The sequence below is a fragment of the Stegodyphus dumicola genome, chromosome 3 (assembly GCF_044657685.1).
Source record: "Stegodyphus dumicola isolate Sdum_Otavi_A_Nest chromosome 3, ASM4465768v1".
In the NCBI taxonomy this organism is placed as follows: domain Eukaryota; kingdom Metazoa; phylum Arthropoda; class Arachnida; order Araneae; family Eresidae; genus Stegodyphus; species Stegodyphus dumicola.
This window is the reverse complement of record NC_140770.1, coordinates 174,029,034-174,051,721: the sequence shown is the minus strand read 5'-3', so window position 1 is coordinate 174,051,721 and position 22,688 is coordinate 174,029,034. Positions and strand designations below refer to the sequence as shown.

The 22,688-nt window shown below is 31.1% G+C and overlaps 1 protein-coding gene and 1 long non-coding RNA gene across 2 annotated transcripts in view; one reads left to right on the top strand and one right to left on the bottom strand.

Moving 5' to 3' along the window:
* LOC118199010 (neprilysin-1-like) overlaps nucleotides 1–22,688 on the bottom strand; it is a 366,463-nt gene that overhangs the window by 308,055 nt on the left and 35,720 nt on the right. The window lies entirely within an intron of this gene.
* LOC146998208 (uncharacterized) overlaps nucleotides 9,544–22,688 on the top strand; it is a 65,987-nt gene continuing 52,842 nt past the window's right edge. Inside the window, exon 1 of the long non-coding RNA XR_015040365.1 lies at nucleotides 9,544–9,685. This is a non-coding gene — a long non-coding RNA (uncharacterized LOC146998208). The remainder of the gene's footprint in view (nucleotides 9,686–22,688) is intronic.

The window sequence follows — 22,688 nt, the reverse complement described above, 5'->3', positions numbered from 1 at the left end:
TGATTTAAATAATAAAATGTTAATTCACATGTCAGAGATCTCTTTGTACACAACATTTCTTGTGTAAATCTTTCCATCATTTTTAAGCTCGCCTTGCGGAGGACCATCCATTATTTTTAATTTTACGTCCGTTCTTTCACGAACTCTTGAACAGGCAACATAAAGTTGACTGTATCCAAATGCAGACTCAGGTAAAAAAATGCCAAAACGCTTAAGCGTTTGTCCCTGAGACATGGATGGTCATAGCAAAGGCAAGTTTTACACGAAATTGTCTACATTCTATTGAAACGGAAACCCTGTGCCGTGGCAACTTCACCCTATTGGCTAGTACAGTTACGCATGCAACCAATAAACTATCGGCGACAAACAGACACTTAATCAACATATATATATGGGGTGAAGTAACATCTTCTTTTCCGAAACGGCTGGCTTCCGAGCTTAGCGAAGCACACCGTTGGATTCTGCAGGTCCATGGCCGGTGGTGACGCCGTGGCACGCCATTTTGACCATTCGCGTCTTCTTGGGACTTTAATTAGCCGAGATATTAATTAAAAACTATTTTTCGCCTACGTTTTCCCTACATTTTCCACTGTCTTTCTTGGGTTTTCCCTATTAGAGGGATTTAGCTACGTGCCAAATTATTTTTTCTCGAATATCTACGGAACGGCGTCGAGTTAAAATTCGAGACGCATATCCTCGGATTCCAAAAAATTCTCCGAATCCATCGTATCTTTCTTATCTTCGAACGACTTTAATTGGCCGAGATATTAATTAAAAACTGCGGAAACGTTAATTTCCGCGCTCATTTTTCCGAGTGACAACAATAAACTCTCGGCGACACACACTTTAGCCGCTTATATATATAAAGATTTGCAATTAATGCATTTAATTATTGATTTGGTAATTAATTTGCTGTATATTATTCATTGAAATCGTTGTTTCAGTGTTGTATTTATTTTTCTTATTTGTAACGGACTAGCAATCCTTGGGAAGGAGGCAACGTTACGATTATATATATGTAAATAATTTTAATGAAATTATATGTAAAATTATGATATCTCTGGCATAATGCAACATAAAAGGCCTCAAGAGGGTGAAGGTTTGCTTGAAAAATGAGGTTACATCGTCAAGTCCATTTAATATCGAGGTAAATAGCTATCTCGCCAAATTGGCAAGATAGTTTCAAGTCGGCGGTAGGTTTGGGCAAATGTTTTTTGTCGCTTAATATTTCGAGGAATCACCGACAGTCGTCCAACTTGTCGACTATTTGGCGATATTTTGGTCCGATCCTTGTATATCTAGTTGTATTTTGTCTGATCCCTACACCTATACGTAACTGTAACTGTATAAGACATCCAGCAATTTCGTGAAGCTGTAGGTAACGGAACTTTCTCGGTCTCCGGGGTATCTATATAGGACCGGAGAGAGCATAATGTCTCAGATTTTAGTTCAAATTTGATTTCGGACTGTTGAATGATCTCTGTATGAGCTAAGCTCTTTAAATGCGCTAAAGTTCCAGAACTATAATTTTTTTTTTTTTTTGGAAAAATAATTATGATCAACTTATCATTGGTTCTGTGAGGATTCAATCCATTACGAACCCATACGCACATAACAATGTTACTCGAACTCTTGATCACAATAAGCGGTGTATTTTCCCATTTAAAATGCATGTTTTGACGGGTGGAACTTCGGAAAATCGATAACAATGTGCGAAGAATAACGTTAAGTGGCGTCTTGAACAAATGATAACAATAAGCAAAGGCGTAACAGCCGGGTAATTCTTCCGCTTTATCCTAATTTTATTATTTTAAACTCATACATTTCGTTGGCCTCAAGTATTCATTAAATTATTGTTTAATTTTTATTACTGATAATTGTATTCACTATATGAAATTTTTTTGCTCTTCACAATTCTCTAAGAGTTCTACTTCAGACATTTTATACACAAATTGCGGAATTTCGTAATATTTCAAATTTTTGTCGTTGGAAATACCAATGTTAGAATTTGTTAGATCGGTTACTTGATGGTATACTATTTCGACATATATCATTCATGCGATCTAAGGAAGTGTAGCGGCTAAATATACTTCCTAATAATAATTCTATTTTTTTAATAATGTATCACATTGATATGATTTATAATATATTTAATTCATATACTTTATAATATTTCCAGTTGATGATTTTATGAATATTGCAGTGTAATTCTAACTGTAACTGTAATTACTAGAAAATGCTTCTAAAGTGGCACATTTTGTACCTCAATACAGAATAAACATTTTCTTTATCCTTAATACCGAATCGAGATTTTAAGTATCTTAATTGCAGAATGTCTTCTAAATTTTTCAAGGAAGAGAACTGCATTTCTTTAATTTATAATAAAACATTAAAAATTATAAAACTTCGAAACATAAATTGAAGCTTAGAACTAAGCATTTTGCGTAAACAGTTAGCCAAAATTTAAATGCAAAGGAAAAGCTTTGAAAGAAATTAAAAGTTTTCAGCGACCAGACATAAACAAAGTCAAAAAGTTTTATAATTTAACATATTATTTAACCTTTAGAGTAAAATGATCACATATTTTCAGTTCAAGTAAATATTTAGCAATTAAAATAGAGTAACTGTAATATTTGTAAAATCTAAGTTGCACATACTAAATAAAGCAAAACACACACACATACACACACACACACAAAAAAAAAAAAAAAAAAAAAAAAAAAAAGAAAGAAAGAAAGAAAGAAAGAAAAAAGAAAAGAAAAGAAAAATTTTAAAAAACCTTCAAGAGTTCGGATTTTAACATTTACCCAAAACGGCTACAAGATATTAGATAAATATGAATTTAGACTAACATGATAAAGTTTTAAATAAATTTTTATTTAAATCAGCCAGATTCAAAAGTAAACTACATCTGTTGCCTTTAATAGTTTAGTTCGTTAATTAACAACAGCCAGAATAAATATGAAATAACCTTGCCTTTTTTCGCATGGCAACCGACTCGAGTGAAAAGTGAAACAGCGCGTAATAATGTTTCGAGATTATTAACCCTTTTCGGCTAATAATGAAAGAAAATATTTTAGTAATTGTAAGCTATTGGCTTCGATGGTTGTTCTTTTCCCCCACCAAATGCCACTACCAATTTTTCAGAAATACCAACGGAAGCTGAGTTAGTAATACGCATGCCTTTAAACTAGTCAAATAGATCATAAAACTAATATTAAGTTATTAAATGAATCGTGCTTTTTAATCTGCACAATTTATGTTTTACACATTAATTTGTGAAATGAAAGCTGTAGGGTTTAAAATTTTATTGGAGAAATAACATCTTAAATCGAGAATAACTGGCTATCTATTTTTTAAAAATATATCATTTTTTATGTTACTGGAAAAATAAAAAAGAAAAAATCCGTGCAAATTATTTTACTGCGATATTCGCTTCGCTGCTTTGGTCTGCAGACGAATCTGCAATATCCGAGATATGCTTATTCGATTCTGTAGCTGTTTGCAGTCTACCAGTGTGCTTTTGCACACACTTTTCCTAAATCCTCTTTTTTTTGGGGGGGGGGCTAAGGGGCGTTAGCCCAGAAGGGCTGTTAGTCTCGAAGGCTATTCTGCGTCGCATCACTAAAAATCAGTTTTTCAATTGTTGCCACCAAATATTATCGCACTATATTAAAGAAATTAAATAATGAAGAATATGCATAAATGTATGTGAGATAAAACAACGGTACCTAGAGCCATTAAATTTTGAGTACCGTAATCATCCATCCGAACATGGGCACATGGAACCCCAAATTTTGAATTTGTTTTATTATCTATTTCATATTTTTAAAACTTTCGCGAAATTTTTATTAACAAACTCAACGATTTCAAAGCGAGCTATACAGAATAAAATATTTTTTTGTGTTAACTTTATTTATTAAATGCTACGTTCTTCGCACGTACGTCACATAAAATTCAACAGCAAAATCAGAAAATATTTAAAAACACCATATCTTAGGAATTCCAGATAAAGTATTATAGGTCACCATATGTATTTTTATACTGCTATTTTATTTCTTTAAAAACTAGCCGCTCGCGCGGCCAGCCGCCTGAAATAGTTATCATAAAGTAGAAAAATGTATAATGATTTAATGAATTCAGCTAATGTAATTTCATAAAAATATTCAACACTTCTAATTAGACATCTCCTGATTTTAATCCATGTTCATTTAATTCAATCAGACTAAAAAATAGAAATAAGTATTCTTAAGAACTGTAATTATTCTTTTTAAATCGATTAGTTTATTACTCAATAACATTCTAGATTAAATTTGAAAGTGTTTTAGGTTTCACTGCATGACAACACGCTGGCGCGGGGAAGGTAAAAGAATTTTACTTCGGGCAATACATTGCTTTCATAGAGCTGAGTTTGTTAATTAAATTGAAATATAAATACTTTCTGAATAACAAAAGGCTCGCGCACAGCAGATAAAATTGTTTTATTTCGAACAGTCTGCCACTGTTTACTTTCAAATCGTTGAGTTTTCTAAACAAAACTTCATTAAAGTTTTACAAAGTATGAAATAAATAATAAAACAAATTAAAAATTAAAAATTCGTGTTTCCAGGTGCACATGTTCGGATGGAGGATTTCGTTATTCGAAATTTGATGGCTCTAGGTGCCGTCGTTTTTTTTTTTTTTTTTTTTTTTTTTTTTTCACAATGCCAAGGCATACATACATACATACATGTAGATTTTTCATTATTTAATTTCTTTAAAAATAATGCTGGGGAAGAATATTTGGTAATATGCATATATGCATACATAGTCTTCATTATTTAATTTCTTTAAAAATAATAGAGGGTGAGAGTATTTGGTGGCAACATTTTGAAAAGTGATGCACCGTTTCTAATGACCAAACGGAAAAAATTCCAGTTTCCAAACTAATAAGCCCCTTTGAACTAAAAGAAATTATATTACAAAACGTAAAGACATAAATCTTTTCCGTTACCTGAAGTAAAATGTTTAATAATATTCTTCATTTTTGAAATAACAATCCTAAAGAGCAATGAAAAACTGGCAATAGTTTCAATACTAAGAAGACAAGATTCAGAAATGAAGTTACCTGTCTTCCTCTTTCAGTAAGTAATAAATGTTTATTACGCTGAATTTCTATATATTCGGATGAAAACTGTTCTCTTTCCTCCTTTTTTGTATCTCGAAGAGCTCAATTTTGAAAAAATCGCTTTAGACATAGACACTTCACATTTTTTCCTAATATATTACTTTTTTTCTATTTTTAGACTTCCACGTTGCAAAATATATATCATCAAAATATTCTTTGCAATAAAATTGTTTATTTAAAAAGTGTTAATCAGTTACTCACATATTAATTCAGACACTGGAAAATTTTATTGAGATGTTTTGGCAGACGATGTTTCTTGTCATAATTTTTCTTTGCTTTGAATGAAAATACATCACAAGTATATTAATTTCTGTGCGTAGAACTTATTACACGTTTAGTAAAATATATTAACAGTTCCATATTTGAAGTGAACTAGGCAAGATGCTTGCAAGTTCTGTTCGAAATTTAAATTTTCACCATTTCAGACATGGTCAGATTATTCAAAATACCCTTGATGTAAAACATTCAACTGTCTTCGATGTATTAAAACGATGGAAGCAGCATGCAATGTTCAAAATTCACTGAATTCTAGACTACGTTCCAAGATAAGAAGAAGGAATCGGAGATTTCTCCCATAGAAATATCGAACAAAACACGAAGATTAATAAGGTAAAACTTTAAGGGGATTTAGAACAGTTTATAAAAAAACGTTAAACGCGAAACTGTCAGAAGTCATTAGAACACATGGCTAAAACGGGCGAACAGCAAGAGAAAAATCTTTGTCAACAATAAAATACTAAAAATAGGCATGGCGTTCACAAAATCCATGGTAAGCAAGCATTTACCATATTGAAATAATATTATGTTTACAGAAGAGTCAAAGTTTAATGTTTTCGAGAAACGAATTCCTGTGAGACGAAAGCCAAATGAAGAACTCAATTCAAAATGCCTGTTGCACTCTTAAGCTTGAAAGTGGAAGCATAATGGTCTATGGACGTTCCACTGTCTCTAAGATAGGTAATTTATTTTTAATCGAAAATAATATGGATAAGTATAAAATATTCTTAATGAAAAACTGAAGGCATCTGGAAGAAAACTTCAAACGCAAAACACATTCAAGTTCTATCAGGATAACAATCATACAGTCCTGAATATTCGATTTTGGTTATTATACAACTATTTTGAAGTCATTAAAACTCCTCCGTATTCTTCCGTACTTAAATCCTATTGAATACACGTGGAGTAAGTTGGAGAAAAGAAAAGAAGTAAACATGACATTTCTAAGAAAGCTGTACTAAAAGCAAATCGTACGAAGGAATGGAACAAAATTGAGCATGCTCATCTAAAAAAATTGGTTGAATCAATGCCAGTGTGTTTTTAAAAGTGTAGTTTTAGGTAAAGAAAATTGAAGGAAGTATTAGATGTGTCATTATTTTCCTTTTTTACTTCCTTGTTCGAAGTGATTGAATAATGTTGTTCTTATGTTCCGATTAAGGTTTTATGCCTTTAGTTAATCTGCATGCAATAAATGTAGAATAATCAACAGTTTAAAAGTTGTTTAGGTGGTACTAAGCGTAACTATACATTTCTTTACATTTGAAACTCATAGCAGAATAGTGAATTACGTTAGTGTGTGCACCAACTTCAGTGCCTTTTTGCAGGGTAGGACCAAAATTAACTTTCAGTGGTGGGCACCTAAAAGTCTGCTTTTCTACTCGCTGGCTGAACTGCTTGTTTTTGCGTAGAAACTCTAATTTTTTAACTGTTTTTAACTGTATTTGGTGTTTTATTTTTTCTGTATTATACAATTTTTAATGAAGATGTTTTGAGTTTTTATGTATTTCTGCCTTGCTGCGGAGTGAATATCTCTAATGGAATTCAAAGAAGTAAGTTTTAAATGAACTGCTTAAAAAGATGTGTATAATTTAATAGACCGTACAAGGAAATCTTGTGGTGTTCACATAAGATATTTTATTAAATATAAAGTGCCTGTTTAAAAGTGCTCGAATACTTACGTGAGTTCATTTCGAGAACCTTTAAATTAATGTTTTTCAGACGTGTTTTGAAATCATTATCAATAGTGTATATGGAGGAAAAAATTTGTCATTTCGCTAATATTTAGTATTTAAGTAAAGCTGAAAATTACAATTGTTCGAAAACAAATATGGGTCACTCTATGAATTATCTCGATGTAATCATGGTAGCATTAAGTTAATCATTGAGAGAAGTCATATCCGTATTTTTCAACAACTTTGGGAGCATCTGTTACGTTATAAGAAGTATCATAATTAAAATACCTTTGTAACATCTTAAAGGTCAATACAAAAGAAGAAATTTACATGTTATATGAACTATCGTCTGCAAAAAGAGTAAAATTTAATGGTTACGATGAAATTTTATCATAACATATAAATTACAAGTCCCATTAATGACTTCTGTTTTTAATTCCTTGTACGAAGTAAAAAGGAAGTATTGTAATCGCGAAAAGTTTCAGGCAGCATATTTCAACGAAAATATCCATTTTGACCGCTATCGAATGCAATTTAACGATATTTTTGGGTGATATCTGTACGTAAGGACAGAATAAAATACTCTTTTCCTTCAAAAAAATTATAAAACTGCTTTAAAATTAATTCTGAAGAGAAGTTTTCGTAGGGTCTGTACAAACGTATGTACGTACGTGCGTAAGTACGTACGTATCTCAGGCCCACCAGCGGCCGAGCGGTAAAGTCGTTGAACACTGGTAGTTCGGTCCGAGGTTCGAATCCCGCGAACGGGCTGGCTGCATGGGTGTTTTCGTGGTTTTACCCATGTGTAACGTGTATACGAGCCAGTTTCCCTTAGAAAGTCCTCCACGAAGGCATCCCTCCCCTTAGGCAGATAGCCCTCGTGTGCTTTGCCATAATTAAATACACACACACACACACACACACGTACGTATCTCGCATAACTCAAAAACGAGTAACCTCAGAACGTTGAAATTTTGTATATAGAACTGCTATAACATGTAGATGTGCACCTCGTATTTTGGTTGCAATCGGCCGCACCAAACGTATATAAATATATTTATATATATATCCACTCTGTTACCCGGCTCAGTGATCTCAGTTTCTTTACTCTTATATGTTTGTAAATTGTACATTTTTTGCTTTAAAAATGATTGAATTATGTTGTTTTTATCTTCCGATTAAGGATTTGATGCCTTTAGTAAATCTGTGTGCAATATTTTTAGAATTATCAGCAATTTTAAAGTTGTTTAATTGCCGCTAAGCCTGTTTTTAATAGCGGCCATTGATGTTTACATTTGAAACAGGAGACTAGTGGATTTGTTGCCAATCTAGAGAAACTTAGCTTCGCAAAGATAGCGCATTCATTTATTATTGCCAATTAAATCATGCTTAATCCTTTCTGGAATTTTTTGCATTATGAATTATAATATGAACGAAATATATAAGTTAACTGTTATATAATTATTGGATTATATAACAATTACTTAGTTTCCGTTATATAATTATTATATAAGTTAACTGTTACATAATTATTCATACTGTTAAGTGAATTTAGCGCCAGATTGTCGCTATTGTAAACAAATACTAGAGTGAATTTTAAAGAATGCATTTATTCTATTGTGGTTTATGCGTTGTCGGCGAAGTAGATTTAATTCAATCCAATAAGTTTAAATGAAATGCAAGAAAAAAGGCGTATAATTTAATATTCCGTACAAGGAAGTCATGTGGTGTAAACATCAGATTTTTTAATTTGGTTAAATTTTCTTCATATTTTTATATTTTTAAATTTCTATTTTAAATCAGCTTGGTGTTCAAAGCCAAAAAGTAGAAATGAACGGTGAAACTTTTAAAACTCTTCTATGCGAATTCACGTTTAATGTTATTCAACAATAAAGGTTGTATAATTTAGCAACAGTAAATAATATTTTATTAATAAAGAAGAGAAATACCTCTATGACTTTTAAAGACTCTTAAATTTTTAATATAGCAAATTTTTAGTGGTAAACTATTCTTTATGTAATTATACTGTAAATTGAAGTCCTCAAATTTAAGTTACTTATTTTCTTTGTTTAAATTAACGCAAAAAATACTGTACATTACTAGAATCTCATTTCTGATGATTCATCAAAGTATTCTGTATTCCACGGTAGACCCTCTAAGTGTTACGAAGTTTGTTTAATGTTTTTATATCTATAAATTAAAATAATTAGATTTCTCGAAAATTTGTAATGTTCCTTTAGTTTTCGAAGAAAAACTTAATAAAATAAATTACTATTTATCATATCCTTTCAATATGTTCTTTGACGAAAGCCAAACATTAGAAATAACTGCTTAGAAAATTCAGATTATTACTTCAAAAATAATCAATATTTCCTTCTTCTTGAAAGATATATCACTATCAACTCGATACGAAACCTAAGATTAGAATTTCCGGTCAACCAAGCCCCCGTGGCCTGTGATCCTGCAGTCTGCAGTCACAAACAGTCTCCGGAAATCATTCAGCATGGCCGATCACGGAATACATTCTTTTCATGACCATGATTCTGCAGGATGCAGTTCATCAACGCCAGTAAGTTTATTGCCTTCCTTTTAAAGGAACTCTTTGGAAACCAAATTCTTCTTAAGTATGTAATGAAATGGTATTTATCGGAACTTTAATGGATACATGAATTATTTGTACTATTGCATGTCTCGTGGTCTAAACGATATCAGTTTAGGCGAAGTTAAAATTTTAGTAGGTTACAATTTACTGTGTTTGATATTTGTTTTCGGACTGTTATACTGTTGAAATTAGCTTGATTTCCATACTTTAAATATTGAAACATAAACTTCATTTTTTCCAAATATATTTCTTTTTATCTACTTTAAGCTTTTGTTGTTGCAATATAAATATCATCAAAATATTCATTGTAATAAAATAATTTGTTCAAGAAGTATTAATTCGTAACTCACATAATAATTCAGACACTCAAACGTTTTATTGAGATGCTTTGAAAGACTGTGTTTCTTGTCTCTTTTCTTAGCCCGAAAGAGTAATTTGCCAAGAAGGACTATTAATTTCGTTTTGGCACTTTGTGTCGTCCACTATAATCACTCTTCAAATTTTCCCACCAAACATTAGAGTCCTTCATTATATTTAAAGAAATTAAATAATGAAAAGTCTGTATGAATGTATGTAAGTTTCTCGCATTTTGAAAAACAACGGTACCTAGAGACATCCAATTTTGAATAACGTAGTCCTCCACTCTTATATGGGCATCTAGAAGCCCAAATTCGGAATTTGCTTTATTATCTATTTCATATTTCGTAAATCTTTACCGAATTTTTGATTAACAAACTCAACTATTTCAAAGCGAGCAACGGCAACACTATACGAAAAAAAAAAAAAGAAATTACCTCCAGCGCTTGAGACTGTGTATTGGAAATTTTAAAGCTATGCTGATTTTATATATTTCGAGATATTGCTGTTGAATTGAATTTTATGGTTTAAGTGCGAAGAACATGATATTTAATAAATAAAGATAAATATAAAATCTTAAAGCTTTCAGATTTTTTTTTCATTGGATAAAAGAAAATGCATGACAAGAATTATCGCCTGAATTTGGAGATTATTACCGGTTTAGCAAAGTGTACTAATAGTTCCGTATCTGAGGTGAGCATAATAAGATTCTACAAATTAACGGCTTGTTCCGTTAGAAATTTAGTTGGTCTTTATTTTAAACCCAAAAATGCATGATCAAAATGTTTAACTATCGCTGATGTTATAAAACGGTAGAAATTGCGTGAAAGTGTTGAAAATGCACTAAAGTGTGAACCATATTTCAATATAACGCCAAAGAATGGGATATTTGTTCCAAGAAAAACAAACAATACCCAAACTTTATTAAACTTTAATGCTGAAAAACATGCAACTAAACGGTTCGCAATAAAATACTAACCCTGAAGCTGTTAGTGTAGTCATTAGAGCACATGGATACATTGGACGATCAGCAAGAAAGAAATTCTTCTCTTCAAAAACAAGGAGAATATCTTCTGAGATCCACAAAAATCCATGGTAAGCCAAGATTTGTCATATTGAAGCAATGTTATATTTGCAAATGGATCAAAATTTAATGTATTACGAACTGATGGTTGATTTATTGTGTGGTGAATCCGAAAATTCTATTTTCTAATAACGGTTTGGATATGTTTGGCTACCTCTAGGACCGGAACAATAATTTTTATAGAAAATAATATGGATCGTTTTAAATAGATAAATATTCTTAATGAATTTTGAAAAGTAGCTACAAGAAAACTTAAAATGAAAAATGTATTCAAGTTCTATCAAGATAATGATTATAAACATAAAGCCTTAAATATTAGTTTGTCGTTGTTATACAACTATCCTGAAATAATCAAAATTCCTTCATTTTCTCCGAGATTTAATCCTATCGAACATATATGGAGTTAAAGAATAAGAAAACGTGATATTTCTTCGTAAGCTCTAATAAAAACCATTCTTTGGGAGAAATGGAACATTCTTTACACAAAAAAAAAAAATTCAGTAAATCTATACCAAAGTGGATGGAAAATGTACTTTTATCTAAAGCAAAGAAATATTGAATATTTCATTATTTTCATGTTTTTATTAAATGTAAACAGTTCGTTCAAAAGTGTCCAAATACTTACGTGAGTTCATTTTCAGACTATTTTAAAAAAATTGTCGTTTTTAACAAAAACATTTTGAATAACGTTTTTCAAAATAAGAGGATTTTAGAAATGATGATATATATGAAAGAAAAACTAACTCATTTCGCTAATGAGTTAATTTTTCGCTAATTAATTGCAATAATTGATGTCTGTAAAAAAAATGTTGGAAAACATAAGTTAACGAAAATGCCACTGTAAATATTTTTTATCTCAGTAATATCGATTGACAGAAATATTTTAGAGAATAGATATTGCTTGGAAGGGAACAAAGATGTAATATTTGACGTCATCACAACAAATGCTATTTTTCTAGTGAAATAAAACAGAATCTGATCTTCACATTTTTAGCTTAGTAATGAAAGGGTGTTCAAAATTAGTATCTGTATGTATATAACGTCTGATTTGCGTCCATTGAAAAAATTTAATCATTTTATTAAAGAATTATGTTTTTTCATACACACGTAGGATGAGTAAATTAAATACAAATTATATTGAAAACAAAGAAAATTTGAAATGATTCCGATTTTAATTTCACATCTGTTAGGACATCACATCTGTTTCACATCTGTCTGGACGGATTGTTAGGATTTTTTACACTGACGCTTTAGCTCCCAGCTTACAATCTGCTCTTACTGAAATATTTTTTCCCAAGTTATTATTAAACATAGTATTTATTAAATCAGAAGTCAAACAACAAAAATCAGCGTTATATTTACCAAATTTTCACAGGACTAGTTTCGATGGTTTTACCGAACCACCATCTTCAGCTGCAAAACCGTAAATGAATGATTGATTTGCGGTTTTGCAGAAATGAATGATTTCATTTGCGGTTTTGCAGCTGAAGATGGTGGTTCGGTAAAACCATCGAAACTAGTCCTGTGAAAATTTGGTAAATATAACGCTGATTTTTGTTGTTTGACTTCTGATTTAGTATTTATTCGGCGTGTTATTGTGTCTTAATTATAGTATTTATTCTTCGCACTTACGCAACATAAAATTCAACAGTAAAATCACAAAATTTGAAAAGCAGCATATGTTTGGAATTCTTTTCAGTGTTCAGTTTTCTTGGCAAGATGAAACATACGAATAAAATAATAGAATTCTACTGAAAATGTCATTTGTAATTTTTATAGGAACTCAAGCCATAGTTCGAAAGAATTCTAAACATGTTCCCTTGTTTTAATTTTTCATAAAAGATCGTATAAAAACTTTCGAGCTTTCATAAAAGATCCTGTAAAAGCGTTATGAAATCAACAAAATTTTCTTTTGGGATAAAATAGAATTAATAAAATTTTCATTTTGTGTAAAATTTTTTACCTTGCCTAAATTTTCAAATACTTTATGACACGGATAGGAGAATAAAATCTTTCAAAACATACGCCCCTTTTTTCCACCTAATAAAAAAATTTCATTTCGTTTTGATTTATATTTCAATAAAAAATAAATATAATAAAAATAAATATATTTTAAATAACAGTAAGTTTAATTAAAATTGAACAACCATTTATCTTACCAGAGATATATATAGAATAATTAAAAGCATTAATTAGAGGAATTCAAATTTTATAATTAACAGCATTACTTTGGCCTTTTGATTAATTATCAGCTTTTATTGTTCACTCATGGTGTTTCACTGTGGATGGAATTTCGTGATCGATTTTTAGCGTACTTCTTAATAAGCTATTGAATTAAATTTTTGTACACATTCTGTCTATCGACGACAATGCAATATAGTGAAGCAATATTTTCAGTACACATTCTGTCTATCGACGACAATACAATGTAGTGAAGCAATATTTTCAGACTTCGAAATAGATTCTTTTTATTTGATGCTTAAACGATTTTTGGAACCAATCTTCGTTTACTGAAAGAATTAAGCATATGAAAATTTTCCTTTTTGCATTACAGAATAGGAAAGAAGCAATGTTGCTACGAAGCCACGGTAAGATAATAGCTTCCCCGCAAGGCTGGTTTAGGGTTGTCAGTAAAATGGCAAAGGGCGGTAGGGTTGCCAGATTTGGATGGAAATCGCCCATTTGGCGACAAAGTTTACGATATGCCATAGACGGATCGAGAACATGCTAGAACTAATTTTTACCGGATTCCCAGAGGATGTTCTCGAAGGCAGGTCAAAAGTTATAAAAACCCTGCCTGTACGCGGAGGAGCAGAGTATCAGGACAATATCTAGAGTACGTTGAGTCCAGTAGTCTTGAGTTCCGAGAGAAATCGACCGAGTCGGGAACTGTACTTTAGTGCTTTGCCGTGAAGCTGTCTTCACCGTTATAGCCTGAAGGCTGTGCTGCTGATTGTTTCAACGTGTTTATCGTAGTTTCTCGACAACTGCAACGCGTCTTTGGAATTGTCCTGTAACATACTGACGTACAAATGTGTTTTGATTCTTCATTCAAGTGTTGTCATTAATCACTCCAAATCCACAAACCCCTAGGACGTAACAATGTCTTTTCAGTAAGACTTGTATAAAGTTTTAACTAAATTTCTGAATTTTTGGCTCATTTTCGAAAATTGCTCGATTTTTTAGACTATTTCGCAGATCATAAAACGAACTTTTCGCCCTCTAATATTCTATATATGGATCTCGTGGGATAATTTTTCAAGATCTAATGTAGACAGTGTTCTCTCTCTTGTTTTTCAGGTCAAATACACAAAATTTCAATAAGATTGGAATAAAAGTGCAGATTTGTGTGAATTACACACTTGCAAGCAAGCAAAAGGATACTCTTCTTTAAACAGAAATATATCAAGATCTCCAAAAATTCATATCATTCGTAGAGAAATACGTATTCGTAGGGAAATACGTATTTAATATAGTTCTGAAATAAGTATTTGATGAGAAACATTCTGTACGTTTCTCATCAAATACTTATTTCAGAACTATCTAAAATTAATGGAAGAGGTTACAAGTAAGGGTTTCCAGTAAATAAATGATCCTTATCCTGTCAGGTAATGTGATAGTAGCAGAGAAATTGTTTCTGAGAATGATAAAAATTGATTAAAAACTGTTATCATTTATGAAATTTTTCAGCTGTAGAGATTATGCCCTAGCTGTAATACGTCTTCGTTATCTTTTTTTTTTATTATTTTTAGCCCAAAATGGGTATTAGTCTCGAAATGAAATTTTGTGTCGAATCACAATAAATCCATCGTTTCACTTTTCATTCGAGTCTGTGCCACTCGGCAAAATGTAAGATGTTTATATTTCAAATTCAGTATGTCTGTTGCGGATTGACAGACTAAGCTATTTGAAAGCAATGGATGCAGTTCTTAAAAAAATTTTTTCGTTTCTTACTTTTGAATCAGATTGAATGAAATAATAAAAAGGCATTCAATTCATGATCTATTCAATTAAAAGTATTCAATATTTTCATACAATGACGTAATATAGTTATTTATTTCATATTTTGTAAAACCTGAATGAATTTTTACTAACAAACTCAACGATCTGAAAGCGAGCAACACTCTGTGGAATAAAACATTTTTACCTCCATCGCGCGAGACTGTCTATCAGAAATTCTAAAGATATGCTATTTTTAAATATTTCGTGATTTTGCTGTTAAATGGAATTTTAAGTGGCGTAAGCCCCAAGAGCTTGATATTTGATAAATAAGATAAACACACAAAACATTAACAATAAAAAGACAAAAAATTGTTTTGTAAAGCCATCTTAGTAATAAACTGAACATTGATATGATTAATTGAGAAAAGACTGAAAGAAACAAAAAAAAAAAAAAATGTATGCCAACACAGATCACTGCATCAAGAATTCGAAACATATACTGTTAGGCTGCTTTTATAATTTTTGCAATTTTGCTGTTGAATTGTTTATGGCGTAAGAGCGAAAAAATTATGTTTAATAATAATGCTAAAAAGGCAAACAAATATTTTAGTAAAAGTGAGTTTAACAGCAGATTGGTGAATTGCGAACTCAGCTAGAGCGTAAGAAATCTTAACAAACGCTTTTGGGCAACATTTAAAATCTGAAACCTTTCAGGTTTTATCTCTTTTGAATTATTATTTGTTATTAACATTAGAAAACCTTTCGTTTTTTAATAACATTATAAAATCTTTTATTATTACGTAAAGTTTTATAAACTATTGTCACGAAGAATTCAATTAACGATGCTGCCTTTGACACCTCCAATATTAGAAATGAAACCATTCCATGGAAGCATGGATAAAACAGCAAATTTACCATTTAAATTTGTTTGCATTAAAAAAAGCTTCAAAATACATGGGTTTTTCCCCAAATCCCGCATTATATTACATTTAAAAGCAGTGTATAGTTATGATTCGGGCTTTTAGCATTCAGTAAACATTGTCATTTATTTTTTAGATAAAAGAATGTATTTAATGCAAAACTCAAATCCAATTTTCTCTGTCCAATGAAAGTAATGTTTACCCTTTGCTATTAGTTTTGACGGAAAATTTGGAGCAAACTGTTTGTTTTTAAATGAGTATTATTTTATTTTTTCATTATTAATATCGTGAATAGCTACGTATTATGCTGTAATATGCTTCAAAGAGTTTTGAAGAATGACGATTTCAGTATATTGATGGTTTCGATATCACATTCGGAATTAAACATATGTATTACTAAATACTATGTTTAATTCCAAAAGCTATAATGGGTTCTAACATTCAGAGATAAACTGAAGAATGCAGTGTAATCAAGTTTATTAAAATTTCAAACGTAATAGTTTAGTGAAAAGAAATAAATAAATAAATAAATAAATGGAACTGAAATATTTAATTTTCTTTTAATAATTAACCTTTAAAAATATTTTTAAAAGCATTTTGCAAAAGATTAAAATATTTACTATATATTAACAAAGTTTACTGAAATATTAAATATCATCAAACCACTGCAATTTCACTTCGAAATCATGAACCACGACTGCAAGAAAAACATGCATACCGCAGTAATATTCTTGTTTTGTAAGAATTTAGCATCATTTTAAGGTGGCTCTTTGCCATTTTTCACACAAAGAAAATTTTAAACATTCTTCATAGTCATCCCAATGCTAATCATCATACCTGACTCTAGCTACTCCTAACATATAGCCCGTTCTAATAATTAAAATACCCAAATAAAATAAGATTGTCATCGATGAGCATAAAATGAGGATTTGCCTCGTAGGATTGTCATATGGAGCACTCCTTTTTGTTTTTTACTTTTTATTTAATGCTGGTATCCTCTTAGACCTTTTATTTTTGTAATAATCATTTATATATTTATTTATTTATTCTGTATTTGCATAGAAGCAATACTTCTGTTAATTGATCTAGAAGTCTTCCTGTAAGGAATTTTTTTCCCCCAAAATGTAAAGTAAAACTCTTACATCACTCTAGTTACAATCTGTACTTTTCGAGATCTCAATGCAAGACATTTTAACAGGCAAATAATAAGTCAACCAGTTTTCTATTTCCAGCAATCAACTAACGATGTAAGCAAATTTAAAATTAAGCCAAACAGTTAGTTTGGCTTAGATTTTGTATAAAACTATCGATTTTTAGGGTGAGCAAGCACGGCTTCTCTTCAAGAGAGAGAAGAAAATTCAAATGGTGAACTCAGAAAACGTTTGTATTTTACATTGGTGCATTTCTCTTTAAACTGGGTTTAAGCAAGTTTTGCATGAGGCAACACTTTTGTTGTGTAAGTGTATTTGCAACTGTATTAAAATTGGGTTACATTTAATATTTCATTTCTTAGAATATAAGCTAATCAAATACAATTTGTTAATTATTATCGAATGCTTTTATTCCGTTGAAAACAAATTTTAATGCTTCCTGCTGACACTTATTACTAAACTATTAATTGTATATTTTTAATTTTACTGCATATATTTTTTATTCAGTAACTTGAATCATAGTCATACTAAAAAGATATTCTCTGTCTAAATAAACGATATCCCGTATGTCATACTAGATTTTTTTTCCTACATAAATTTATTCCCACCTCTTATTCAAGCTCTTAAATTACAAATTTCTCATACATGCCGATTTAAAAAACATTATTCAGAATTTGCGGGGTGTGCTATATCAGTATCAGATTAGGGCTGCCAGTTAAGAATTTTTAAAACCAAATACTAGATATATAGCGTGTTTTTTTCCTAGCATATTTGGCATGATAAAATTCATTAACTTTATCTTAAATTTTTTTAAGGAGCAAAATTATTTGTATGAAACACTGCATGTCATTTTAAAACATCCTTAGAAAAGTATTGTTTATTTCCGAAATAAAATACTTGCAACTTTAAAAATTTTATATTATTTTTAAAGTTCTTTGCTTTAAAAATTTCTGTATTTATAAGGCAACGGAGCTGGCTTTTCATCATTTATGATTTGCTTTTTATTTCTTTAGCGCTAGAAACTGTTAGCATAAATTTAGGTATTTTGCATAATGAAACTCGAAAGGCATACGAAACGAACGTGCGCTAAGATATATATTGGCGAGAGAAAGTAAAGTTCGCGTGCATTGCAGTATATTTGACTTTCACCTTAGCTACGTGGAGTGTATTCGTTTAGTACTTTCTCTTTTCAGGTACTATGTCAACGTATGTTCCTGTTTTCTTTTTTCTTATTGCCTAAAATAGGTAAGCCTGATATTTAGGACTAATGATGATTCTACGTAAGTTATCTCCTTTTCGATAATTCAGTATTTTAATGTCTGTGAAGATTATTAGTTTTTGTTATGCTTAAGTTGTACAGTTGCGCGCCTCCAACCTGCACGCAACAAAGTGGTGACTGCTGAAACTGGAAATTAGATAGAGTCTTGCGAAGGGTTTAAGTCCCTTTTTATTCAACTTAAGAAATTACAATTGCGTGCTCTTGACGCTCACAAACTACGCCGACCCGGCGGTAAAATAAAAATAAGAACTTGAAAAGAAATAATAAATCTTCTAGATCTTTAATATGTTGTTCCAACGTATTACTCGTTATAATTATATCATCTAGATAGATTAAAGTCGATTTTCCTAGGACAGGCTTTATAACAATGTCCATAGCTCTCTGGAATGTTGACGGGGCCCCACACAATCCAAAGGGCATGCGTAAAAATGCATAAGTGCCCGATTTTGTTATAAACGCGGTTTTATGTATGTCTTCGAGTCTCATAGCTGTTTGATAGTAGCCAGACGTTAAGTCCAAAGTAATCATGTATCTAGTAGATTTAATCTTTCTAATAATTTCCCCTATGACCGGCAAAGGGTAAACTGGGAATTTAGTAATACTATTCAGTTTTCTGTAATCGATAGCAAACCTCCAAGCCCTTTTATCCGAAGGAGGAAACTCGTTCTTTTTCCTACATAGTACGACTGGACTCGCGTACTCACTATTTATGGGCGTTATTATTTTGTTCTTTAACATTTCCTGAATATGTTCTTCGATGATTAGGTCTTTTTGTTTATCATAACGATACGGTTTAGTCCTACAAGGTTTTTCGGCAGTTAACTGTATCTGATGCGTAACTATTTGACAGCTACCAGGCTTTTCTGAAAACAAGTTTGAAAAATTACTCACCACTTGCTGGATGGCTTGACTTTCATGGTCATTCAAATGGCTAAGGTCAACTTGCGGTTGTTCCACCACCCTCTGGTCCATCTCCAGCACAATAGAACTGTCCTGAAAATTCAACTTGGCCCTCGCGACCCTTAAAAACTCCATACCTAAAATAAGAGGATTTTGCAGATGTTTTACCACAAAAATTAATACCTGGAGGCTTTCCTCTTTTACCTGTATGTTTAATGATACTTTCCCGATGCAGTGACAGGTTTTTCCTTGCGCCGCTATAATTTCTGTGTTTTTGTTTTTAAATAATCGTAACCTAAAAAATTCTTTTTGAAGAATGTCTCACTCATAAAATTACCTTCTGCTCCTGTATCGATGAGGGCTTCTACTGGTACATCGCCAACCAGGACTTGTATAATTGGTAGATGTGAGTTTTTTACGATGACCGTATTTAAATGTCTTTTTGAGGGTTTTTTTAAAACTTCCGGGGTCTGGCAAGGCCATCTTGAAGAGAAGGCCGGAGCTAACGTTTGATGACGTCACAGGCAGGGGCGGTCAGCCAAGATTATCTTCGATCAGCGTGCTTTCTTTTTCCAGATAGAATATAAGAAAAAAAATTTTTTTTCTCTTCCTATAAGCATTAGTAACAAAAAATACTGAAGAACTGAGTACTAATCTTTTACACTTAGACTACAGGGGTGCATCTAAGGGTAGTTTCTCAAATAATATTAAATTTTGCTTGCTAATAGTAACATTTTTTGCAATACTATACTTTTGTTACATAACATTATGCGCAGTTTAATAGCATTAAATACTGCAAAATCAAATAGTTCTACACCGGTTAAAATGGAAAATTATACATAATTTTTAACCGCAGTGTGAATTGCATTCAAAATTAAATCATATGTAAATATTTTCACTTATTTCCAAGCAATACAAAAAACTATGTTTTTGCTCTCTCATATAAAAAAATTACTCAGAAATTCGAAAGCTTCAAAAATTTATGTTTCAGATTTACTCAAAGACTGACATTCAACAGAAAGTTATGCTTTTCAGATATGTTTTCTCATTATTTACATATAATTGTTTATATCATATAATTTTAAGATGAAAACATGTTACTTTTTAATTAATCTGGAAACATAGCAAAATAAATGCATTCCGTTTCTTCATTATTTAATTTACACATAGATTTTCATTCATATAAAATGAATACAAAATCTGAGGCCATTCTTTTAGATGTAACTTCATAATATACAATACACATTATTCTCATTTCTTCAAATTTTGACATTCACAAATGCATGCAGAAATATGCATATATATATATATATATATAATGTTTTACAGAATAGTAAATATACGTATATTATTAAACAAATTAAAATCTAATATACTTATTACTTCATACTGAATATCAAAATAAAAACACCCACCAGTTATTTATCCTTGAATAATTTTCACTAAATACAAAGATTTAAAGCTTATTTACACGTGCTCAATAAATACTAAAAACATACTGATTCTTTTTGCATTTGTTATTTATAGACACATATAGAAAGATATTCAATGTAAAAATTTGCAGCAATTAAGAAATACTTATTTTCATAACAAAACATTTGTTTCATAAGTTTCAGATATTACATTTAACTGAAGTTAATATAAAGGAATAATAATTTGCCTAACATAATTAATATTTTTATTGTAATAGATTATGAAAAAACGTTGTAATTATAGTATTAACCTTATTAATGTATACTCACCGAAGCATGTTAAACAAGTGACTCCAGATTACTGATATTAAATTACTGTATTAATAAGGATTGGTTTTTCCTTTTCTGGGTTTTTGCTTGCTTTTTAAAACGATCATTACGAACTTTAGTATAATTATTCAATAAAATGTTTGAAATTGAGGATAACATAACTGTCGTAATTTACCAATTTCCATTTTACATGAACATATTAACTGTATAGATCCAATATTCATGAGATCTAGTTTTTCTTCAGAAAGCTGTATCAATAAAAGATTTTGGTTGTTGGCACATAAAAAGTCAGTTTCATAATGTTCTGAAATAAGTCCCTGAAATATCTGAAATGTAACTGCAATAATATATACAACAAATTCAGTAGGCCACAATAACCCCCCTCTATCGATGCACTCCAAATAATCTGAAAGATTATTTTCACATTCTAAAACCTTATCAGAATGTAGAATATTTTTGCATTTTGAACAATTTGTTTTATTAGAGACTTTTCGAGCCACATATCCACCTATATAAATTAATACTCTCATATCTTTTTCCGTTATTTTAAATGTTTGTGAAAAGGAAATAATTTCATTAAACTTTTCAGTGCTACATTCAGTACTGTTGTCTGAATCATCATTATCCGTTTGTAATGTCTTTATTGTGGGTGCCCACCAGCGGCCGAGCGGTAAAGTCGCTGAACACTGGTAGTTCGGTCCGAGGTTCGAATCCCGCGAACGGGCTGGCTGCATGGGTGTTTTCGTGGTTTTCCCCATGTGTAACGTGTATACGAGCCAGTTTCCCTTAGAAAGTCCTCCACGAAAGGCATCCCTCCCCTTAGGCAGATAGCCCTAGTGTGCTTTGCCATAATTAAATACACCACACCACTTTATTGTAAACTCCCCGTTTTTTTGAAGAATTCAATTTCATCCAGCTAATTAACTGGAGTTTCTTTTCAGATTCTAAAGCCTGAGTCAGTGAAATATGGTAATTTGCACCACTCATTTGGCGATATTGTCCAAATCTTGCCTCCAAATTGTCTGTTCGAAATTTTCCATACAGCACATACTGGAATTTTAAATTCTTTATTAAATAATCCGAAAGCTGGATAAAAGTTGTGGTTGTATGTTTCTCTGGTGAGTCGACCAACAGTTTTTCCGGACTTTTTCCTGTCATCACCATTCCATTTTATCAACCACGTACAAAAATTTTCGAGAAATTTAATTTTATCATCATTAATTGGAAATACTGGTTCACGATTCGGATCTGCTAAATGTAGTCCTTTCCGCGGATGTTTAACATTGACGATACTCCACCATTTCAAAATTATTTCTATGAAATATTTTGTTCCAGTATAACAGTTTCTCCGTATCCTGTTTTGTTTTCTTTTAATTCGACATGTAATGCTGCAGCAGTCTTTTCATCAAAAAGTTTAACGGCAGTAGAAACATTCTGCCGTTCTAAAGAAGTTGGATATAGAACTTTTTTCGAAAGAGCTGGAGCTATTTTTATAGAATGCTGTTGCTCTATGTTATATAGTTTTTTCAGATGCAATAGACTTGCACAGTACAACTTATTATCTGTATCATCAAAAGATGGAATATTAAAGGTTT